Below are 13,086 nucleotides of genomic sequence, written 5' to 3'. Positions count from 1 at the left end.
TGAGGATTCTGCAATCCGAAGAACTCGTCGTCGGGGTCTTCAATGTACAACGCGTCTAGTTGCGGTTCGGATTTGGTACTGGGGTAGCCACCTCCCAAGGTGAAATCTTCATCTGAGTAGTTGTCTTCCAAGACCATATCATCACGTTTTGTGTTGGAACTGGCATTGGGCTCGCGATGTCCAAAGAAGAATTCAGGTTCTGAGTCATAGTCTTCAAGAACTGTATCATCTCTTTGGGCGGTGCTAACTGCTTGTTGCAGGGTTCTGTTGAAGTTACTTTCAGCTACTGGTCAAATTTCAGGCATTGTGCTGTCGTTCCAGGTGAAGGAATCGGGCTTTACGGCTTAAAATTTTTTTTGCCGTGTTTTGGTACATTTCCCCTTTAAGTGGGCATGGCCCGGGGCCTCTGACGTCACGAAGCATGTGACATAGGTCGTAGGAAGCATGCGCATATCACTGTTCCTTCACTGGGGGCCTTTTTCGCAATTGCACATGCATGGCTGCTCGCATGCGCAAACGGACCTTCCCGTTCTGTGTGCTCTTCGCGCAACTGCACATGTGCGGCATCTTTTCCAAGATGGCCGCCAATCAAAACTGCAGATTTCTTCAATGGAAAGCCTACCTTCGTCTCGTGCTGAGTTCTGGCATCTCTTTTACCGTCTTTTCTTGTATGTTCCTCGCCGAATTCTTGTAATTTGTCCAGGACTGCCTGGAAGTCACTCTTGTTTTGCCCCTTTGAGTATTTGAAGGTCTGGAAGATTTCAGCTGCTTCTAGACCCGCGATGGTAAGTAGAAGCTTTATTTTCTCTGCATCCGCCACACCATCTAAGTCGGATGCTACCAGGTAGATCTCGAATCTCTGCCTGAACGAATGCCAGTTTTCACTGAGATTGTCTTGGTACCTGAGCTGCTGTGGAACAGGAATCCTGAACATCATCTTGCCTGGCTGTTGTTGCTGGTTGTCACTGTTTGCTGAGTTGTAACTATATGGATTTAAACAGGTCACTCCTGGGTACCATGTTTTGTTATGCTCTTGACGTAGCATAAGCTGCTTCCTTGATGTGCACTCTGACAAAGGAAGGTTCAGACTTCGAGATAGCTTTTAACACATTTATTAAACTGTTAACAATTCTCCTACTTGGGTTCGACTCTCCTGTTAATCCTGCTACAGCTACTCAGACTGATGAACCAGTCTGCTACAATCCACGTGGTGGGTGGGATGTGTTTCAAATCAACCCTGTCTACTTACGAGGTGTCTCCACTGGAAAGAGGAAGATCATGTGTGCTGTGTCCTTTATATATGGGTTGGTGTAATGCCCTCCTGTGGTAGTGTCACTTCTTGGGTGTGTCGTGAATGCCCATTGGTTGTGTCCTACCTTACTGGCCTATTGGTTGACTGTCTGTGTATCATGTCTCTGTGCTCCCTCTAGTGTCTATCTAGTCTACGTGTATTTACATTAACCCCTTGTGTATTTACAGTGATGCGGATCACCACAGTGTGGTCCAGTGAAAAATTGTTTTTGACCAGTAATAGGCAACCAAGGTTTGTGAGTGGCCCTGCATTGTCTCAGTGGGGCCACACGACTGAAATTGGGCTTGTTTACTAATCACAACCCCATGAATAAAACTGAATGCATGTAGCACAGGCCAAGTATTTCATAACGAGCTATCGAAAATGCTTAATAATCCATATATTAATAGAACTACCAACTTCAGATGGTATAAACAAAATAAATGTTTACGTTTTGGACACAGATTAAGTGCACGGCTTTCACAGTCAATGTTGTGAGCAATCTGCATGCATCCTTAGGTTAGGTAGGTTAAGTTGATCTTAGATGAGGAAAAATGGTCGGCACAACATCGTGGGCTGAAGGGCCTGTACTGTGCGGTACTGTTCTATGTTCTATCTCACTTCATGTGTCCTTTCTTTACTTTGGTCATATAGGAGGAAAGAAACTACGCAGTTGGAAACCAATGGAATCTGGCTGCCTTGCACATGGACAATGGTCAACAGAATGTCTTGTGAGCCCCACTCAGAAGCCTGATGGACCTCCTGCAGCCGAAGAGCTACAGGGTGCCCACCACTGTTTTTAAAATAAAATAAAATTAGAGTACCCAATTCTTTGTTATCCCAATTAAGGGGCAATTTAGCGTGGACAATCCACCCAGCCTGCACATCTTTGGGTTGTGGGGGTGAAACCCACGCAGACACGGGGAGAATGTGTTAACTCCACACGGAGTCCCGGGGCTGGGATCGAATCTGGAATCTCGGCGCCGTGAGGCAGCAGTGCTAACCCACTGTGCCACCGTGCTGCCCTTCCCACCCACTCTTTTTAACGCTTCTGCGAAATGTCTTGTGACAATTTATTACTTTTGAAGTGTTACATAAATACAACTTGTTTTATTGCTGGTCTGTCTCTTTGACTCCCTCTCTTTAATTCTCTTTCTGTTCCAGATTTGAGTCCACCTGATTTCATTTTCCATCTTTCTTTCGTTTCTAGCTTGGACGCCAACATGTTGATTGTTTACTAGCTCAATGTTTAAATCCCATTGTTTAAGGAGATAGACCCCGCTGTTCTCTGAGATCACCGATGCCCTTTCATTAACCCCACATTATTATCAACTCACACTCCCAAGAACTGGCGTTGCAAAAACTTTCAAGTTAAAATGGTCTTTAAACCATTTAGTAAGCAAATAGATGTAACAATGGACGAGTTAAGGGCTGTTTTGGATGGTTAAATTGAGATGGGCTTATCTAAGTATGATCTTGCAAACTCTTTTCTGGACGTAAACTAAAAGAGGAAAGAAAAGAAAACATCATTATCTATCAGCATTCACTTTTTCAAAACTGCCAAAAAAATAAAACTTTTCTTTCCGGGAGGAAATGAGAGAAAAGTTGCAAACTCTGGTACAATGATTTATAGGTAAAATTAATGACTTCCTCTCCAGGCAGTCAGGATAGCTTGGTGGGCAGCTGAGCTGTTCAGTTACAACCACGATGAGCTGTTAAAGCCACTTCTGTCAGTTCACCCTGCCATGTTCCGACACAAAACTGCCAGAAGGCGTGAAAGGAAATCCCCTTCTTCCGGGCCCAATAACTACAAATCAGAATAGAGGGCGAGAGAGAGAGTAAACAATCAGCACGTTGACGTTTAAAGTTTTCGATGCAGATGGAGTTCAAGGAATTAAAAGGGCGATCGCACAAACCACTGACCTGATGTAATGTTTTCATAGAACTTGGAAAGAAAATGCTTCATTCAGTCCCTAGCTCCCTCAGCAAAGGTGAAACGTGTGGCTGCCGAGCTCGACTATCCCTGTCATCCATCTCAAAAGGGGGAAAGCATGCAGAAAAACTTTGAAAAGTGTCTTTGGAAGAACAGAAGCTGCTCTGTGGGCAAACAATGCAAGGTAAATGTTTAAAGTTTTATTTATTTAAAGAATACAGCTGCTCTCTCTGCGAGAATTAATGTACAGGCTTTAGTTTTGAGAAAAAAGAAAGTTGACTTTTCTGCAACTTCAGTGAAATTTCAGCCAACAACATCCCACTCGTGCGCACGTTCCTGTTTTTTGGCTTTGATGTTCACAGACACTCTGTTAAAAGGTCTTTTGATTCTCTCGCAGCGGCCCCACCTTTCTGAGTGACATAGTTATGGGACAGTGTCAAAATAATGCTGACTATAAGAAAAAAAAAGTTAAATTCCGCCACTCAGAATCATGCAAAAAACAAGGATTGAAAAACCTACAATAGCCACACATAGAAGGGAACGTTTTGAAGGTTAGGATTTTCAGCATGCCCCAACATGTGAAATCAATGTGACATTGTTTACCTTTTCCTGAAACACATTTTTGTTGTGTTGAGCTATTTCCATCCCCCCCCCCCCCCCCCACCCCCTGTGTAGCAAACATGCTCCCTCGCCTTTAGCCACTCAGTTAAGAATCCCTCAACCCGCCAGACTATCCAGACATGTCGTCTCTGGCAACTCTCTTGTAAAACTAGTCACAGAGAACGACCCAAAAGGAACTTTGGAATCATGATCTCTCCAATTTTCCCTTCTTCTTGAGGAGAGGTGTTGTGTTATCTGCTCTGTGCTGACTCGTTCTAACTGACCGACCACAATTTATTAAGTCAACAGTGCAGTGGCTCCAAGTGCAAGCTTGTCTTGATACTCAACTTCACTGGGAGCTCATAATGATCAACATCCCATATCTTATTTTTGACAATTAAATCTCAACTTTTTCCCCCTGTTCTCCTGAAGATGCTGAGTCTTCAGATTTCTGTGCTTCTGGCACCTCCCTTGCCTCAGTGCTCATTCTTCATTGGTGAACCGATGAAGAGGTGAGTTTGGAACTGGCGCTCCACCCAATCCTATGTATTTCTTGCCCACTAAGTTTCGATGAGATTACCCCCTTAGTCTCACTTTGGAAAGCATCATGGGTGAGCCAGATCGTAACCTCGGCGGATTCCCACCTCCACGCATTTCCTGGCATAATTCATGGGATAGCCGTCAAGCCAGAGGACGTTGATCCATCCCTCTCGCTCAGCCCAGAGAATGCTAATAAAGACCAATTCCTACCAGATAGTTATCCATCCTGACATCTGTTAACTCAGGACAGGTCAGGGATTGAATCTTCAATTTTTAGGCCCACATAACATTGACCATTACTTTATAACTAGACCAATGGGGCAGTTCAACTCCATTTAAAAAATGACAAATTAATATAGGTGGTGGAGGCAGAGAACGTCATAACATTTAAGAACTATTTAGATGTTCACTTGCGATCCCAGCCCATACAAGGCTATGGGGCCAGTGTTGGAAAATGGGATTAGAATGGTTAGGTGAACCACGCCCACATGTTCTGGTCTTGCCCCAGACTTGCAGGGTACTGGACAGCCTTCTTCGAGGCAATGTCCAAAGTGGTGGGGATGAGGATGGAGCCATGCCCGAAAATGGCAGTCTACAGGGTATCAGACCAGCCAGATCTCTTCATGAGGAGGAGGGCGGATGCCCGTGCCTTTGCCCCCCAATCGCCCGCTGTAGAATCCTGCTCGGTTGGCAATAAGCAGCACCACCTAAAGCTGCAGACTGGCTGTCCGACCTATTAGAATTTCTCCTCATGGAGATAATCAAATTCACCATCCGTGGGTTGGAAGAGTGCTTCCACAAAACATGGGAGCCATTCAGCCGACTGTTCCGAGACCTGTTTGTGGCCAACACATGAATAAATAAATAGCCAGTAGCCTGGGAGAAATAGCCACGACAAGCCAGAAAGAGGAAAGCGAGGGAGGACCGCGGAGGGGGGTGGGGGGTGGGGGAGCAGCAGTGAAAAAGGGGGGACGGGAGGGGGGTTCAAGGAGAGAGGAGCTGGAGGGGCGGGAGGTGGGGGGGGGGAATAGGGAGGATTGTATGTTGAGCCAGACGGCGACAGACTGTAAATGCAGAAACCTAAGGAGAAACTTTTGTGACTGTACAATAAGTGATAAAGAACGGCAATGTATATAATTTTGAAAATGGCAATAAAAAGTTTTATAAAACAAAACAAAAGAAAGTTTAGGTGGGGGGTTGTCTTTGACCGGCACAGACGTGATGGGAAGAAGGGCCTTTTCTGTGCTGTTTGACTCTATGACTTAGCATGAGTCCCTTTCTCTCTTGCCCAGAGCAGCACCAGTAAACTAGCCCAGTAGCAGATGCCCTGCTGTGAACGTTAGTAAGTCTTCGGACCATGGATTCAAACTTCTACTTCCCAATCAGACACAGCATCCAATTCCACTATATCATTTAAAAATTAAGAGGTAACCAAGCATTGCGTGACACTCGCACAAAAGCACTTAGCAAATTTGTGTGACAATTCTTTGCTCTTTTATAAAAATGCATGAACTCATTTACTTTAAACAGGTCACCAGCTGCATCAAGATACTGCTCGCACAGAATTCAACATGCCAACAGCACACAATGAGACAATAGCTACACATTACAGCAAGCCGCAGCCTGCTGAGCAGGGGAATGGGAACTTGGGTGATCCAATTAGAATATCACTGTGCCTCGACACCATTTACACATCTCTAATCCATCTCCCTTGATATCACGACCTAACAAAAAACTGTTCACCTCAATCTTGAAAATTTCAATTGATTGAAAAATCCAGCACCATTGGGGGGGCTGTGTGTGTGTGTGTGTGTGGGGGGGGGGGGGGGGGGGGGGGGGGGGGGGGGTTTGAGAATGAGCTGTATATTTTTACTACCTTTACTGTGGAGAAATCTTTCCTGATTTTGTACCTGAATGGCCTGGCTTTGATTCTAAGGTGACACCCCTTGGTTCTGGATTTCTTCACCAAAGGAAATAGTTTCTCTTGATCAACGCCATCTAATCCTTTTAATCAAATCAAAACCTCAATTGAATCACACCTCAATCTATATACTCAAGGGGGCAGCAGGGTAATGGGGGCAGCATGGTAGCACAATAGTTAGCACAGTTGCTTCACCGCTCCAGGGTCCCAGGTTCGATTACAGGATTGGGTCACTGTTTGTGCGGAGTCTGCACGTTCTCCCTGTGTCTGCATGGGTTTCCTCCGGGTGCTCCGGTTTCCTCCCACAGTCCAACGACGTGCAGGTGGGTTGGCCATGCTAAATTGCCCTTAGTGTCCAAAAAGGTTAAGCGAGGTTACTGGAATAGGGTGGAGGCGTGGGATGGAGTAGGGTGTTCTTTGCAAGGGCCGGTGCAGACTTGATGAGCCGAATGGCCTCCTTCTGCACTGTAAATTCGATGAGAAGAGAGGATCAAGCTATGTATATGCCTCTTGTCTTCCTAATTTAACCCTTTAATTTAAGGTGCCATTTCAGTGAACCTGCAGTGCACTGCACTCCTTTCAAGGCCAATAGATCCCTACTGTGGGCCAGCTGTCAGAGCTGAATCCAGTGCCACAATTGGGGTCTGACCAAGGCTCTATACAGCAACATGACAGAAAGAAATGTTTATCATTCCCTCCATCCCAAGCAGTATTTTGTATCATGTTTGTAAGATGAATTGAGAGGGAAAGAAAGTAATGTTGTTAAGTTACGTGATGATAGGGTAGCAGGGTGGCGCAGTGAGTTAGCCCTGCTGCCTCACGGTGCCGAGGTCCCAGGTTCGATCCCGGCTCTGGGTCACTGTCCGTGTGGAGTTTGCACATTCTCCCCGTGTTTGCGTGGGTTTCGCTCCCACAACCCAAAGATGTGCAGGGTAGGTGGATTGGCCGCGCTAAATTGCCCCTTAATTGGAAAAAATGAATGGGGTACTCTAAATTTATTTTTTAAAAAGTTACGTGATGATGTAATATTCTTACCGTGCTGTATCATAGTGGTCAAATCATCTAATACCAACACAATGCTGCAATTGAACCAGAAATGTAATATGTGACAGTGACTTCAACAAGATTCTCGGAAATGTGCATTGCTCCCATCCCCATTACTATAGTCAAATGTTGATCACTGATGGTTCAGTTAGGCATATTATGAAATGCCTGGAACATCATTGGGCTGTGTACATCTCTCACAAAAACATAGGACAAGCTTCAATCAGATAATGTATTGGCATGGGCACCAAAGCATCATGGCTCATCATATGTGATTCCTCACAGTACCAGATTTTGTTTCAGTATTTGACAAGCTAGGGGAGACAGTGCACAGTAGCCCGGTAATCCAGGGGTCCAGGCTAATGTCAGGGTACAAGGTGTCAAATCAAATCACAGCAGCTGATGGAGTTTCAATACAATTAATAAAACCTGGAATTGAAAATTAAGTCTCAGTAATGGTGACCATGAAACCATCGTCGATTATCATAAACAATACCATCTGTACCTGGTATGCCTGCATGTGACTCCAGACCCACAGCAATGTAGCTGACTCGTAATTGCCCTTTGAAATGGTCTAATTGCCCTTAAACTCAGTTTAAGGGCAATTAGAGATGGGCAATAAATGCTGGCCCAGCCAGCGACACCAACATCACATAAAAAGACAAAATGAAAATCACTTATTGTCACGAGTAGGCTTCAATGAAGTTACTGTGAAAAGCCCCTAGTCGCCACATTCCGGCGCCTGTCCGGGAAGGCTGGTACGGGAATCGAACCGTGCTGCTGGCTTGCTTGGTCTGCTTTAAAAGCCAGCGATTTAGCCCAGTGAGCTAAACCAGCCCCTAAAAAGATAAAGGAAAAGAAAGCTCAATACCAAACTCCTGGCGCGAGATAAATATTAAATATTTAACTTTAAAGGGCCATTCACTCAGTTATCATTTAGGACAAGGTTTGAAAGGTGCCTTCACAGAGAAAAGGTCTGATCTGATCCCGTGAGGGAACGTTAAACCAGAATGACCACATATACCAAAAGACCCCCAACTTTAAAAATTACCAAGATTTAACTTTTTGTAACTTTTACTTTAACACAAATCAGAACCAATGCAAATCAAACATGAATTAAAAGGCAAATGATACTTCAAGTGAGAAGGTAAATTTCAGTTTAAATCATCAAAATATATCTTACAGGACCACTAGCATTCTCCTCCAGCATGTGGGGCATTATGCAACTACACAGTTCTATGAAACACCATTCTTTATTCATGCAGGGTAAGTCAGGAGTCCTATCCCACAATAGCTTTCACCTCCGGAATTCACGGGTACGATTATCCCTGCCCACAAGTCCTAAAAGACGTGCTGTTAGGTGAATTGGACATTCTGAATTCTCCCTCTGTGTACCCGAACAGGCACCGGAATGTGGCGACGAGGGATTTTCACAGTAACTTCATTGCATTGTTAATGTAAGCCTAGTTGTGACACTAAAGATTATTATTATTATGAATCCTCTCTCCCTCAGGTCATGACAGTCCTGGTGGTGAAGTTCTCCAGAATTCTTTTTAAACTAGATAGATTTTGGGCAGCAAGGTAGCATCATGGTTAGCATTATGGCTTCACAGCTCCAGGGTCCCAGGTTCGATTCTCGGCTTGGTCACTGGCTGTGCAGAGTCTGCCCGTTCTCCCCGTGTCTGCTTGGGTTTCCTCCGGGTGCTCTGGTTTCCTCCCACAGTCCAAAGATGTGCACGTTAGGTGGATTGGCCATGTTAAATTGCCCTTGGGTTAGATGGGGTTACAGGGATAGAGTAGAGGTGTGGGCTTAAGTAGGGTGCTCTTTCCAAGAGCCAGTGCAGACTCAATGGGCCAAATGGCCTCCTTCTGCACTGTAAATTCTATGATATTTAAAACTAACCGACCAAATAACACCCCAGTTTACGGTTTGGCCACTTCTGGTAAGACACCCTGCTGTCTGAGATATTTCCCCAGTTCCAGGTTTTAGACCCTTTTAGCCCACTCGTACAATGCCTCCCAAGAGCCCCTCCATCTGAATCTTTATGCCAGATAGATTTTCTGATTTTGTATCACTCCCATAAGCAGGCCATTCACATTCCCCACCCCCATCCCCCATCCCCCACCCCCTGTGATTAACGGATAGGACGCTGAAGAGAGAGGCTGAGATGAGTTACCATTCAAATCTCTTTTCTCTCTCTTCCTCTTTGCGAACGTGCTGTGATTTAGAACTTCTCACGATGACACAGCAGCGATAAAAATTAATAACTCCAGGAACTGGCTGCCTAAAGCCACCTTCTACTATTTAATGGTGCTCCAATGCTAATGATAAGTTTGTTCATTTCTCGGAGAATTATGAAGCCATTTTATACTGGCCCTCATTCAGGTCAAATTCTGGGAGCTCTGCAGCTTCCGACTTTCATTCTACTCAACATTAAGCCTCAATTTCATTTCATAAAATTGTACGGATTTAATTTTCTCTGCATTCAGCATTATCGTTTCACGTTGCTAACAACATTGTGATTGAGAACTATGTAACATTTTTCCAGCAAGGTGGAAACATGAGCTCTCAGCCAAGAAGAAATTTCAACACAGGTGAGGTCACTCAAAGTAGAAAAGGAATATGAAGTTGCCTGTAATCGAACATTCAGGCATACCAGAGGTGTGGGGTTGGAAGGAGAAGCCATAGTGGGTGGCTACATTGGGACAAATATTAAGGGGCAATTTATCGTGGCCAATCCACCTACCGTGCACATCTTTGGGTTGTGGGGACGAGACCCGCGCAGACAGGGGGGAATGTGCAAACTCCACACGGACAGTGAACCAAGGCCGGGACTGAACCCGGGTCCTCAGGGCCGTGAGGCAACAGTGCTAACCACTGTGCTGCCCACCATTGAGACAAATATTAATTGAACTATGAGATGGTGATTCCAGAGAAATGGAACTCGGATAAGAGACGGTGGGGGAAAATGCTTTGACTTGAAAACTGTGGAGAGGCTGAGGGAGAAATACTGTACACTAGATGCAGTCACATAGAATATCATTGGTGTATTTAACAAATGCAGCCTTCGTGCCACAGGTGGAATGAAACCTCAAACTGAATGGATCAGAATTGGAAGGAGTTAAAATGATCGGCACATCTGATGATGGCCTTCAAGAAGGAGGGGAGTTTGGAGATGGGAATGACAAAGGGGTTAGAAATGGCCGCTTTGGGTTAGCCCTGCAGCCTCACGGCGCCGAGGTCCCAGGTTCGATCCCGGCTCTGGGTCACTGTCTGTGTGGAGTCTGCATGTAGAGGTTGCGGGTTAGGAAGGTGCTGTCGAAGGAGTCTCGGTGAGTTGTTGCAACTCATCATGACTTTTGATGAACTACAGAACAGAGTTGGCTGTGGCAGGGCAGCTCAGGCCGAAATAAATGTTGGCCCCCTCTATTTGCATGCGTAAAAGGCAAAACAGCTGCAACAGACATTTTCCCTTGATGCCTTAAGTTAAACCTTTAGAAATATTGCAAGCAGCAGGGAACGTATTTGCCAGTCTTTGGCACCAAATTATAAGCCTCACTCTTTTTTAAAATTGAGTACAAGAGTGCGCAGAGCTCTCAGCTGCCAGCCATAGCTGCTCAGCCTGGTACTGTAACAAGTCTCGGGAGCTGCTATTTCTACTCTGCACTTACGAGACCATCATCAGCTTTTCTCCTGCACTGGCAATAAGCATGATTCAGGATACGCTGAATCTGTTACACTTTTGCGCACAATAGTGCCTCTGAAATTAGAAGCAATCTTTATTTTACGGGCTTTGCACACTGTTACAATGACACAGAATGAGAGCCTTCATCGTGGGCTGAATTTTCCTGGTCTATTGGCGATGGGGCTGGGAGACAGAAGGGCTGCCAAAATGGCAGGTTGTGGGTGAGGGGAGGGTAGGATATGATTGGTGAGTGCGAAGCCTAACACCTTCTCACTGCCATGCCATATTATCAGCAATGGAAAACCTGCCAGTTCGGCTGCCCACTAGGTTGCCAATTGATCCATTTAAGTGGCCAATTAAAGGCCACCTCCCTCCTCCATGGGCATTTTACATCAAGTGGACCCGCTTCAAGCTTAGCCCTCCTTGGGCAGTGCTCTATGGCTCACAGCTGGCAATGCCAACCCTCAATGGTGGTCCATGATTGCTGCCACCCTCCCCTTCCAATCCTCCATCCCCACCCTCTAATCACTACATTGTGGCTATCAGCCTCGTAACAGCCTCCCCGAACAGGCGCCGGAATGTGGCGACTAGGGGCTTTTCACAGTAACTTCATTTGAAGCCTACTCGTGACAATAAGCGATTTTCATTTCATTTCATTTCATTTTTCATTTCAATGTTACTCGAACCTCGCTCACCTCTCTTCAAGGGCACCCTGGCAGTGAAATCCCTGCACCTGGAGCTGCAACCTCAGCACTGGCCACTACCATTGGCGGCGCTGCTGAGCTGCTGGGCTTCTGATTGGACGAGCAGTTTTTGGGAGTGGGCCGCTATCCTTAATTGACCAATGGCCCGGGCTGTGGCCTCTTCATTAGCTGCAGTCAGCAAAATGCCGCCCTCTGTTCTACCCAGCTGTTGACTCCAGCGGAGGGTCTTCCAGGTAAGTAGCAAAATTCAACCCAATGTTTTCCCTATCCTGAAGCTTTTCATAGAATCACAGAATCCCCACCGCGCAGAAGAGGCCATTTGGCCCATCGAGTCTGCACCGACCCTCCGAAAGACCACCCCACCTCATCTTTGGACACTTCGGGGCAATTTAGCATTGGCCAATTCAACTAAACCGCACATCTTCGGACTGTGGGAGGAAACCCACTCAGACACAGGGAGAACATGAAACTCCACACAGACAGTGACCCAAGACCGTAATCGCACACTGTCCCTGCCGCTGTGAGGCAACAGTGTGAACCACTGTGCCGCCCTTTTGCAGTGGCGGACTGGGTCTAAAAATCTAACGAATAAATAAAATTTTCAAAAAATACATATGGAAAAAAGGGTACAATTAAAATTTTTGTGGAAAAAATGTGTATTTCTTAGTAATTACAGTGTACATGTACTGTACATATTACTGGCAGTAGATACCAAATGTAAATACAGAATGTTATAATTGAATTTTTTATTTATTTTTTTAAATTTTAAGTAATTGGTTGATATTTTTAAATAGTTTACTGCACAATTTACACATTAACAGATAGTTCAAAAGCACAATAGAGCATTGCATGCAGTCCACTATATTAAGAGCAAATGTTTGTGTTCGCTAGATGATTGTGCGAACCTGCCAATAATTGTTTCTTCATCCAATTCATCTAACAATTCCTTTTCAATGGATAGCAACATGTATGATTCCAAATTCTCTTCAGACAGCAAATTTCTTAACCTTGTCTTTTTGATCTTCAGCTTTGAAAATGTCCTCTCACATTGGACTTGAGTAACTGATAGTGTGCAGATGACTTTATAAAGTTCATAAAGGTTATCATATGCCTTGTCATGGAGTCTGTTTGATGCCAGAATTTTTAGTACACACGATGGGCAAGTGCTGCAGATTTTACAATTGTTGCAACTGGAATCCATATTCTCACCATCATTAAGCAATAGCTTTAATACATCAAAGTTTGAAGCAAAAGAAAACAATTCCAATATTACTTGATCTTTGCTGATTTGTGGAAACAGCTTAATAATACCTTTCAATGCTTCATCTTCAAGGCCCTTCTCTGCAATAGTTTTAAACTTTGCTGGG

The 13,086-nt window shown here is 45.0% G+C and overlaps 1 long non-coding RNA gene across 1 annotated transcript in view; it reads left to right on the top strand.

Moving 5' to 3' along the window:
* Positions 1-3,219: 3,219 nt before the first annotated feature.
* LOC119978424 overlaps positions 3,220-13,086 on the top strand; it is a 166,799-nt gene continuing 156,932 nt past the window's right edge. The window contains exon 1 of the long non-coding RNA XR_005463447.1: positions 3,220-3,408. This is a non-coding gene — a long non-coding RNA (uncharacterized LOC119978424). The remainder of the gene's footprint in view (positions 3,409-13,086) is intronic.

Source organism: Scyliorhinus canicula, chromosome 15 (genome assembly GCF_902713615.1).
Source record: "Scyliorhinus canicula chromosome 15, sScyCan1.1, whole genome shotgun sequence".
Classification (NCBI taxonomy): domain Eukaryota; kingdom Metazoa; phylum Chordata; class Chondrichthyes; order Carcharhiniformes; family Scyliorhinidae; genus Scyliorhinus; species Scyliorhinus canicula.
The sequence above is the reverse complement of the archived record's forward strand: the minus strand, read 5'-3'. Positions and strand labels throughout refer to the sequence as shown.